The sequence below is a fragment of the Erpetoichthys calabaricus genome, chromosome 12 (assembly GCF_900747795.2).
Source record: "Erpetoichthys calabaricus chromosome 12, fErpCal1.3, whole genome shotgun sequence".
Classification (NCBI taxonomy): Eukaryota; Metazoa; Chordata; class Cladistia; order Polypteriformes; family Polypteridae; genus Erpetoichthys; species Erpetoichthys calabaricus.
Window position 1 is genome coordinate 162,500,672 of NC_041405.2, and position 9,310 is coordinate 162,509,981.

General features: G+C 43.6%; 1 protein-coding gene across 1 annotated transcript in view; it reads right to left on the reverse strand.

The window, feature by feature from the left end:
• The window catches only part of znf414 (zinc finger protein 414), an 82,256-nt gene extending 74,682 nt beyond the window's left edge, over positions 1-7,574 (reverse strand). The window contains exon 1 of the mRNA XM_028816659.2: positions 7,397-7,574. The gene's annotated coding sequence lies outside the window, so the exon portion shown is untranslated. The remainder of the gene's footprint in view (positions 1-7,396) is intronic.
• Positions 7,575-9,310: the final 1,736 nt, after the last annotated feature.

Consider the following 9,310-nt stretch of genomic DNA (forward strand, 5'->3'; position numbering starts at 1 on the left):
TAGTCAAGCAAGACGCTGAGCTTTTTGTGCCCCCACCCGCCTATCTTAGCTTATATTTTTATGCCACCTCAAAGCACACCAAGGGCGCACCTGCGAATGGCATATAAGAGGTCAAAATTATTCACTTTCACAAAACTACAAAAAAATGGGGATCGGTAATACAGGCAAGTGGAGTGACGTTTAATGCTGTTTTGAAGTTACCGATTACAACTATGCTTTGATAGTTGATTCTTCACTGGTGGTCTGAGCCCTTGAAGCGCCATTCCCAGAAGGTTAAACATTTCAAATATAAGCAAGCAGAGTATTCATTTTAGACTACTTCAGGGTCAGTGATTATGAATAAATACTGTGTTATCTTTGATCTAACTCTCTACAGATCTCTATCACAGGGTGACAAAAAAAATACATTTCTGTTACAATAAAGAATCTTCAGACTAAACACTTGAACTGAAGCATGAATATCTGGTGCGACTATTCTCATTTAATATGTACTTCTACCTCCTATTACAATTCAAGTCTCCCTCTGTGTGTTTAACAAATATTTGAAGACGGTCTTATTTGGTGAATTTCTGTCTAATTGTTATGTTTTTGTAACCGTGAAGTAAATTATTATAGTTCTTATGAACACCCTGAATTAGGGAGGCTTACAATAACTCAAGTCTATTTTGTTATGTCCATGATGATTCTTGATGGTGCCCATATTGTTTTTTTGCTAAGCATGATGCTTTATTGTGATAATTAATCTGTATCCTCACAGGTGGCGCAGTGCTAGTGCTGCTGCTTTGCAGTAAGGAGACTGTGGATGATTGTGGGTTCGCTTCCCGGTTCATCCCTGTGTGGACAGCGCTTTGAGTACTGAGAAAAGCGCTATATAAATGTAATGAATTATTATTACTTTAATTTAGCTGCTTCACAGCGAACCACATAAACAACCTTAAGTACAAGTGAATGGCTGCTTCAAGTTAAAAGACTTTCTAGCTTGGCACAAACAGACCCAACAGTTGTCTTCAGACCTGAGCTACACCTGTACCACTCACCAAAATAATAATAATAAAAAACTATTTACATTTATATAGCACTTTCTTGCTACTCAAAGTGCTTAGACACAAGGGAACCACTTCAACCAACACTAATGGTTCGTTCCTCTGTAAATTGTATGTCCTTTTCTGACTGTACCATTACCCTCTCCCCTTCTGTTGCAAATCTGGGTGTCAAGTTAGACTCCCATCTGTCATTTGATACACATATCCATCACCTTTGTAAAATTGCATTCCTTCATCTCCGAAACATAGCCAAACTCCATCCCTACCTCTCCCTCTGTGATGCTGAAAAGCTGGTTCATGCCTTTGTCTCATCCAGACTGGACTATTGTAATGCACTCCTCATCGGGATACCCAACAAGAGCCTTCAAAAGCTCCAACAAATTCAAAATAGTGCTGCAGGAATCCTGATGATGGTGCGGAAATATGAACACATCTCACCAATCCTTTGGTCACTTCATTGGCTCCTTATCCATCTCCGTATCGAATACAAACTCTGTTTGTTTACTCACCAGTGTACCCATGGAAATGCTCCACAATATCTTAAAGAACTCCTTATATTACAATCCACTACAAGAAACCTCCGTTTTACAAATACCCACCGCCTTTGCCCCCCCTTTGACCAAACTTCATACAATGGGAGACCAAGCCTTTGCAGCCGCTGCTCCACGGCTCTGGAATGTCCTACCGGAGAGCCTGAGAACACAGCAGATTGTAAAAAACAGCTAAAGACTTTTCTATTTAGGAAAACATATTAACAAGAATGCTATCATTATTGTTGTTTTATCTCTGTTTTTATCTTGCTTTGTCTTTGTTTAAACTTTTTATGTTGCACTTTGAGATTTACTGCTAATAAGCGTTCAGGTTTTTGGGTATTGAGCTGGAGGATGACCTGACCTGGAGCGCCAACACCAAGGAGCTGCTGAAGAAGGCACAGCAGAGACTGTATTATCTGAGAATTCTCAGAAAGAACCATCTCCCCAAAAATCTACTCCTTGCATTTTATCACTGTTCCATCGGGAGTGTGCTCACATACGGACTGTGTGTGTGGTACGGCAGCTGAACTTCCTCAGAAAAGAAAGGACTCCACAGTGTCGTCAGGACAGCGGAGAGAACAATTGGTTGTACCCTCCCCACTCTGGAACAAATCTACACCTCCCAATGCCGCAAAAAAGCAATAGACATTTCACAGGATTCAGCACATCCCGGTCATTGTCTCATCCAGCTTTTGCCATCGGGCAAGAGATACAGAGCAATGAAAACCAGGAGAACCCGCCTTAAAAACAGCTTTTATCCAAAAGCAATCATGACCCTGAACTCAGAATTAAACTGCTCCGTATCATTCTACCAATGTACAATACAGACCTTAAGTCAACAAGTGCAATTTGTATATTTTGTAAAGTACTTTTATTACTATTCGGTTTGTTATTATTATCTTTTTAACTCTTATTCCTCACACTGAGTCGACTGCACCTTCAATTTCGTTGTTCCTTTGTAAAAGTGACAATGACAATAAAGGTCTATCTATCTATCTACAGTGCATCTGGAAAGTATTCCCAGCGCTTCATCACTTTTTCCACATTTTGTTATGTTACAGCCTTATTCCAAAATGGATTAAATTCATTTTTTTCCTCCGAATTCTACACACAACACCCCATAATGACAACATGAAAAAAGTTTACTTGAGGTTTTTGCAGATTTATTAAAAATAAAAAAAATGAGAAAACACATGTCCATAAGTATTCACAGCCTTTGTCATGAAGCTCAAAATTGAGCTCAGGTGCCTCCTGTTTCCCCTGATCATCCTTCAGATGTTTCTGCAGCTTCACTGGAGTCCACCTGTGGTAAATTCAGTTGACTGGACCTGATTTGGAAAGGCACACACCGGTCTATAGAAGGTCCCACAGTTGACAGTTCATGTCAGAGCACAAACCAAGCATGAAGTCAAAGGAATTGTCTGTAGACCTCCGAGACAGGATTGTCTCGAGGCACAAATCTGGGGAAGGTTACAGAAAAATTCTGCTGCTTTGAAGGTCCCAAAGAGCACAGTGGCCTCCATCATCCGTAAGTGGAAGAAGTTCGAAACCACCAGGACTCTTCCTAGAGCTGGCTGGCCATCTAAACTGAGCGATTGGGGGAGAAGGGCCTTAGTCAGGGAGGTGACCAAGAACCCAATGGTCACTCTGTCAGAGCTCCAGAGGTCCTCTGTGGAGAGAGGAGAACCTTCCAGAAGGACAACCATCTCTGCAGCAATCCACCAATCAGGCCTATATGGTAGAGTGGCCAGACGGAAGCCACTCCTTAGTAAAAGGCACATGGCAGCCCGCCTGGAGTTTGCCAAAAGGCACCTGAAGGACTCTCAGACCATGAGAAAGAAAATTCTCTGGTCTGATGAGACAAAGATTGAACTCTTTGGTGTGAATGCCAGGAGTCACGTTTGGATGAAACCAGGCACCGCTCATCACCAGGCCAATACCATCCCTACAGTGAAGCATGGTGGTGGCAGCATCATGCTGTGGGGAACTGGGAGACTAGTCAGGATAAAGGGAAAGATGACTGCAGCAATGTACAGAGACATCCTGGATGAAAACCTGCTCCAGAGCGCTCTTGACCTCAGACTGGGGCGACGGTTCATCTTTCAGCAGGACAACGACCCTAAGCACACAGCCAAGATATCAAAGGAGTGGCTTCAGGACAACTCTGTGAATGTCCTTGAGTGGCCCAGCCAGAGCCCAGACTTGAATCCGATTGAACATCTCTGGAGAGATCTTAAAATGGCTGAGCACCGACGCTTCCCATCCAACCTGATGGAGCTTGAGAGGTGCTGCAAAGAGGAATGGGCCAAACTGGCCAAGGATAGGTGTGCCAAGCTTGTGGCATCATATTCAGAAAGACTTGAGGCTGGAATTGCTGCCAAAAGTGCATCGACAAAGTATTGAGCAAAGGCTGTGAATACTTATGGACATGGGATTTCTCAGTTTTTTTATTTTTAATAAATTTGCAAAAACCTCAAGTAAACTTTTTTCACGTTGTCATTATGGGGTGTTGTGTGTAGAATTCTGAGGAAAAAAATGAATTGAATCCATTTTGGAATAAGACTGTAACATAACAAAATGTGGAGAAAGTGATGAAGTGCTGTGAATACTTTCCAGATGCACTGTATCTAATGTAAAGTGCCCTATACATAAAATGCATTACTAGTATTATTTATTAATGTGTGGCATCCACCTATATACAATACAATTTATTTCTGTATAGCCCAAAATCACATAAAAAGTGCAGCAATGGGCTTTAACAGGCCCTGCCTCTCAACAGCCCCCCGCCTTGACTCTCTTAGAAGATAAGGAGAAACTCCCAAAATAAACCCTTGTAGGGAAAAAATGGAAGAAACCTCAGGAAAGGCAGTTCAGAGAGAGACCCCTTTCCAGGTAGGTTGGGCGTGCAGTGGGTGGCAAAACAAAGGGGGTCAACACAATAAACAGAACAGAACACAAGTCATCCTCAGTACAATATAATAAATAAAAATATTACAAGTATGGAGCAGAATTTAACAGTAGATGATATCACATAATAAGATTTGGATTTGTTTGGAGTCCTGGAGACCTCGGCCATCAAGCTGCTTCCTCCAATTGCCCATTCCACAGCTGAGACTGGGCCAGCCAATCCGATGAAAGGACCCCTCTACCCGACGATTCATGCGATCCTCCATCAAGGATGACTTTACCTTACGCAGGCAAAACAACCTGGCAGGTGGGCCGTGGCACCAAGTGCCACTATATGATGCAACGGCAGCCATTATTGCACCAGTACGCTCACCACTCACTTGCTGTTAGGTGTGGAGCCTGAAAACAACGAGGACTGATTGAGATCATTGATGTTAGGTAGAATGCCCAGAGAGGGGGCTGGGTGGTCTTGTGGCCTGGAACCCCTGCAGATTGTTTTTTTTTTTTTTCTGTCCTCCCTGGCCATCGGACCTTACTTTTATTTTAAGTTAATTAATATTGCCTAATTTGATTTCTGTATTTTGTCTTTTTTCATCCTGTAAAGCACACTTTGAGCTATATGTTTTATATGAAAATGTGCTATATAAATAAATGTTGTTGATGTGAGGGGGTAATAGAGATAGCAAATTAGAGACTGGTGCTGATTACGGGGCCAGAATGACTAGGCCATGGAGGGCAATTTAGCCTGGGCACTGGGATAAACCCTACTCTTCTCAAAAGATGCCCAATGATCTTTTATGAGTACAGAGAGTCAGGACCTCGCTTCTACGTCTCATCCAAAGGACAGCACCATATTCACAACACAGTGTCCCCATCACTGCACTGGGGCATTGGGATGCACATACAGACCTCAGGGTCAGCGCCCCCTGCTGGTCTCACCAACACCTCTTCCAGCAGCAACCCAAGCATTTTCCTAGATCAGGGGTGTCGAACTCCAGGCCTGGAGGGCTGCAGTGGCTGAAGGTTTTCATTCTAACCCTTTTCTTAATCAGTGACCTGTTTTCACTGCTAATTAACTTATTTTCCCTTTCATTTTAATAGCCCTGTTTCTATGGATTCAGTCCTCTGAATTTATTCCTTTCTTCATTAAATGGCAGCCAAACAGAAATAAGATGTGAAACTAGCCAACAGATGACCAGCTAAACTGAGTTTTCAAACTCCAAACCAATCTCTTAATGAGAAGCTGATTCTTGCTGTTAATTAAACTCCTTCTTTAATTCCATGGCGTGTTGCTGCTCTCATTCTGCCACAACAGACATTTCCAAAACTGTTGATTTTTCTGTTTTTTTCTAAGAACATCGTCAAAATGTTCTGGTGACCTGAGAGTTCGACCTTACCGAGGCCATCACCTTTATTTTCAGAAACTGTGTGATTGGCACAGCTGGTCACGTGGCAGCTTGTTTTGTGTCTCATTATTGTTTGGCTGCTAATTAAAGAAAAACAGACAACTAAGGGGCCTGACTCATGCTAATTAAAATTAAGGCAAAAGAAGTTAATTAGCAGCAAAAACTGGTCACTAATGAAGAAGATGGTTAGAATGAAAACCTGCAGCCACTGCGGCCCTCCAGGACTGGAGTTTGACACCCGTGTCCTAGATGGTCTCCCATCCAACATGTGGTATGGCTGCTGAACCAAAGCCAAGTGCCCCTAACCTGTGAGGTCCAATCCTGTTTCTCGACCACTCAGAGGTCTGCTGGAGCCCAATGCCACCTCTGCGTGGTATTAAATCTCAGTCCAGACCCCCAAACTATGCGACTCTTTAATTCCACCTGGGGGGGTAAACGTTAACATTTAACATTATACATAGTTATTGTCTGTTTTTTCACCTGCATTATTATCATTCTTTAATTTAATATTATTTATTGTATCAGTATGCTGCTGCTGAAGAATGTGAATTTCCCATTGGGATTAATAAAGTATCTATCTATCTTCATATGTAGCTCCTAGCTGGTGGAACGAGCTGCCCACCTCGATTCGGATTTCCCTCAACGTGTTCAAGAAGCGTTTCAAGCCTCTCCGGTTTAGTGAGTTTTTTTGTCACTTTGAAGTATTTCATCTCATTTCTTAGGAGCTCCCCGATTGAAGGCGGCTTACGCTAATTTAGACTTTTTGTGAACTTGCTTCAGAGATCTGTGCCTGATCTCTGTGAAAAGCGTTACAATAAAATAAACTGCGTTTAAAATAAACGGAATAATCAAGAAGTGAAAGGGGCGTAGGGTGCTGGGGTGTACATCGGCAGTAGAGGGCACAAGTGTGGAATCGGCCCTGGACGGGACGCCATTCCTCAAGAAGTGCCACTGTCGCACGCCCCATTGGTGTCACTAACAGCGCCCTCGTCTACTTTCTGTGGTGTCTTCCTGTCAATCCACCCCCCGTTTTCTGGACTTTCCGAAGCTGCTCTCAATGTTCTTCTAGCTCCGCTTTAACTTTACCGGGCTGCTGACCCGACCTTGCGCACGGATGATTACGGGGATCCCCTCTGTGCTGCGCAGATCGCTTCGTTCACTCGCCTACGTGACGTTCTGACTGAGAGCAGCGAGCGGGACACCCCGCTGTGCGGACGCCTACCGCCGCCCCTCTTCTTCTTGTTACGGGGGTCGGCGGATTAACCTTTTCAAGAAACAAAACAATGGAAACACGTGCGGCGGGCTGTTTATCTGCGAGCGCGCCAGTTGTGCAGTCACGCACATTTTTATTCTTACATCGCAAGTGCTGGCGGATCTGCAAACAAAACCCTCCTTCAGCATTCATGTGACTTTGCGTTGGCGCTCCGCGACACAATTACATTTTTTGTTTAACTTATGTGCATAACCCCTCACGCCTCCAAAAAAAAGAAAAATCTTCGTTACTCACCCAAAGAAATCTGGAAACGGAGGAGCCAAATAAGACGGGAGTTTGTATTCAAAGTACGTGCGGAATATGGAACTCACAATCCAAGACAAAAAACGTCAACAAACACTGGACACCAACCTCCTAGTCGTTCAAAGAATACGTGGACGACATTTTGGAACGCTGCTGTCGCGAGACGTCAGTGCGCGCGCGCGCGCGGGCGGGCACGAGCAACCTCCATTCTGGGCATTCCTAATCGCGCATGCGTGAAAGCGTTCTTCTCGGCGGGGACTCCGTCCATCTGGCGCGAGGTAAGCGATGGAGGGCAGCAGCGGTGGTTGCCCATTCTGTCTTGCTCGACATAAAAAGTAGGCATCACCCTTTTGATACTGTATGTCATATTTAAATTAAATCTGGAATATTGTTGAGTCTTGATATCATTTTGAAATTTCGTATTAGACTTTACAGTTCCAACAATTGATGTTCCAACAATGATGGATGGATTAAAAGCCAGAAGTCTGTATAACCATCAGCATCAAGTGACTCCGTGAGAACCCTAACTACAAAGAGGACTATTTCATTTATGTTAGGTAGAATGCCCAAAGGGGACTGGGCGGTCTCGTGGCCTGGAACCCCTACAGATTTTATTTTTTTCTCCAGCCTTCTGGAGTTTTTTTTTGTTTTTTCTGTCCACCCTGGCCATCGGACCTTACTCCTTTTTATGTTAACTAAGGTTGTCTTATTTTAATTTCTTATTTGTCTTTTATTCTTGTTTTCTTCATTATGTAAAGCACTTTGAGCTACTTTTTGTATGAAAATGTGCTATAGAAATAAATGTTGTTGTTGTTGTTACAGAAGGGGTGCAGAGAAAAGCCTGAAGAAGGGGCCTGAGTTGCCTCGAAAGCTTGCATATTGTAATCTTTCTAGTTAGCCAATAAAAGGTGTCATTTTGCTTGGCTTTTCTCTACATTAATAATGGCTAACACGGTACAACACCCTAGCACTACAGAAGGGGTGCCAAACTCAGATCCTTGGGGGCAAGAGCGGCGTTTGGGGGTGGCAAGTGGGGCGACCGCCGCAGGCCCTGCACCTAAACGGGCCCCGCTTTTGAGGTCCGAGCGGATTTGTCAAGTTATATTCTCCAGTAAGTATATATATATATATATATATATATATATTTGAGATGCTTCTAAGAGAAACCCTTTTAAAATCCCTCTTCAAGGTCAAATTCCGTACATGTACATCTTTGAAGACATTCCATAGTCCACCTTCATCGCCCGAGAAGGGTCACCAGTATAATCTGTTCCTAAAATAGGTAGAGCCCATTAGTCCCTAATGGCTTGACTTCTCCAATCTATAGAAAAAGACATTGCATCCAGATTAGACTACAAAGATGTCATCCACAACTTTTCCAATCGGAACGTAAGAAAAGTGAATTTTCGTCTCTGAACCTAGATAGATAGATAGATAGATAGATACTTTATTAATCCCAAGGGGAAATTCACACACTCCAGCAGCAGCATACTGATACAAAAACAATATTAAATTAAAGAGTGATAACAATGCAGGTGAAAAACAGACAATAACTTTGTATAATGTTAACGTTTACCCCCCCCCCCCCCCCCCCGGGTGGAATTGAAGAGTCGCATGGTGTGGGGGAGGAACGATCTCCTCAGTCTGTCAGTGGAGCAGGACGGTGACAGCAGTCTGTCGCTGAAGCTGCTCCTCTGTCTGGAGATGATCCTGTTCAGTGGATGCAGTGGATTCTCCATAATTGACAGGAGTCTGCTCAGCGCCCGTCGCTCTGCCACAGATGTTAAACTGTCCAGCTCCATGCCAACAATAGAGCCTGCCATCCTCACCAGTTTGTCCAGGCATGAGGCGTCCTTCTTCTTAATGCTGCCTCCCCAGCACACCACCGCGTAGAAGAGGGCACTT